Source organism: Etheostoma cragini, chromosome 14 (genome assembly GCF_013103735.1).
Source record: "Etheostoma cragini isolate CJK2018 chromosome 14, CSU_Ecrag_1.0, whole genome shotgun sequence".
NCBI lineage: Eukaryota > Metazoa > Chordata > Actinopteri > Perciformes > Percidae > Etheostoma > Etheostoma cragini.
In genome coordinates, this window is record NC_048420.1 from 11,639,788 (window position 1) to 11,642,089 (window position 2,302).

General features: G+C 37.7%; 1 protein-coding gene across 3 annotated transcripts in view; it reads left to right on the forward strand.

Moving 5' to 3' along the window:
* Positions 1-1,275: 1,275 nt before the first annotated feature.
* The window catches only part of si:rp71-45k5.2 (uncharacterized protein LOC560783 homolog), a 2,822-nt gene continuing 1,795 nt past the window's right edge, over positions 1,276-2,302 (forward strand). Inside the window, exon 1 of one of the 3 annotated variants that reach the window (XM_034891364.1) lies at positions 1,276-1,398. The gene's annotated coding sequence lies outside the window, so the exon portion shown is untranslated. Of the gene's footprint in view, positions 1,399-1,686; positions 1,805-2,302 lie in introns of those variants that run through there. The other 2 variants (XM_034891365.1, XM_034891366.1) reach the window with 2 other exon arrangements.

A 2,302-nucleotide genomic window follows, 5' to 3' on the forward strand; every position in this document is an offset into this window, starting at 1 on the left:
ATGTTTAAATACTTAAAGATTTCCTGAATAGAGCTGAAGGGCTGATAAGGTGGTTTAGAAGTGTGTTTATTAATTAAAATGATTGTGTTATGAAGATTCAAGATTATGAGGAGTGTAAAGAGACTCACATCACATATCACAGACAGACTACTGCAGTGCTTCTTGTGTACAGACAAATCAGCATGCCTTTTTGAGAATTTCTTTTCCTTTTTGTAATTAGTTTCAGACAGGTTAAGATGATTGGGGATACTGGCAAGATATGCATTATTTTTTTTCAAATATAAGCTCTTACACAGTCTACTGTTGCCCTTTTAGAAAAACAAGAACACACAAAGATCAGTCAAAGCTAGTATTCTTTGACTATGTTTTTCATTTATCAGGTAGTATTTCATCTTTCTCTAATATTGTGTACAGAGATGATTGAAAGAATACACAATGCATATTTAGTAGATTCAACTACTGTGCCCTTTCACAAACAAGTGAATCACTCTCACAGACAAAGGCTGTAATAGGCACTGGAATGTAACGGTTTAAATGGTGGAATACATCAAACACAATGGATTTGAGCGGGATGCAAATCTTTGGTCACATTCCAATGATTTACACCTCATCTAAGCTTCATTCACATTGAGTTCAACTGACTGAACAGACAACCGGAGTATTCCACTAACACTAAATGCTCACCTCTTTGTTATTAGATGAATAAATAGCTCTTAAAATGTCAAATAATGGAAGAATGAGAATCAAGCTGGGAGAGGATTTGATCTGTGGTGGTCTTGTTTTATTCCAGATTTTGGCTTCACTGCTGACTCCTTTGGATTTACACGAGACATGTTGTATTGTTTTATACAAGGGAAATAATAAGGAACGTTCAGGAGCAGGACCACACCTCAAACAAACTTCAATCCTGTTCTACGTCTATAAACACCTTCCTGTTCTACACACCCGTTTGTTCTCGCTTTCCGTTCCTCACCCTCTGTCACGCTTTTCTGTCTCTCCTCTATCATCTCTCATAGGTTCCTCCAGGGGCCACACAGCAGCCATTCCCAGCTGTCAGTTCCTACTCACACGTTTCATATTAAATAAATCCATTCTTTGCTTATTAATTGATGGTGGATTATCTGGTTGGTCTGGGTGTATCACGATTCTTAATGTAATAGGAAACATTGTATTCAAAGTTCTTAGAGCCGTCTGACAATAGTCCTGAGTAAAGACCTGGGACCCCTTATTATCTAGACACCTCACTAAACTGCTTCTTGGAACAGACCCCAGAGCAGCTGGGTAACACAGCTTCAATCAAAGACAAGTGAAATCAGCTGGTCTAGTGTTTGGTCAAAATGGAAACTCACAGCCGTCAGAGTCAAGTCCTAAACTTGTTTTTTAAAGCAGTCAGCACAGGTAATGTATGGTGGCCTTTGAATGAGGATCACTCGTGTAAATTACCTTTGTCATTATATGGGACAAAGGACAATGGGTTTAACGTTAAAAGGAGTGATGACGAGGGCTGTGCAAACTGCTGGAATGTGATTAGATTGCTCATTGGAATGCCAGTGTCACTCAGCTGTGTATTGTGTAGTATCAGACCAGCCTTTGAAAGGATGAAATCCAACATCTTTATGTCATCTCAGGAAATAAGATTGAAGTTGGAACCTTAGTTATGGGATAATTCCTAAAGGTAAACTGTCAACAGTATCCCAGGTTGAAGGAAGAACAACACACACTTGTAGACAGTTGAGCATCAGCTGAATTTGCTCACTGCTCCACTGTGAAGACAACTTCAATGTGATCGCTACACATTTCACTAGTGAGTTCACTCTTGAGATTGTTCAAAAGTGAAACCCCCTCTGAAACTGATGTTATTAATCGTTTGACACGTTAGTGTTTTATAATCGGTTTAGATGTTATTACCACAGCTTCAAAAGTTGACAATACTTTGAATATTTGCTTGTATAGTACTTTGTTTTACTGTGGCTTGGATTTTACTTAATTCATTCATTGCTTTGGACAAAAGCTTTTTCCAATTGCATGCATGTATTTTGTGTCAATTACTTTATATGAGGTCTGAAAGAGGTTCTAATTAATATCTGACAATAACATAAATATGTGTACAATTTTAGACTTCTGTTTCATTTTTGAAGGTTTTGATATAAGGTTTGAAAATCAGACACCGATTCTACTCTCAAAACATCCACATAGACATGTTGATGACCTTTTTGTCAGACTATTTCTGTGATCACTGGCTCCACCTCAAGCAGTAATGGCTCGTCTACTTATCAAAAGGTCCTCATTAACCTGCAGTGCA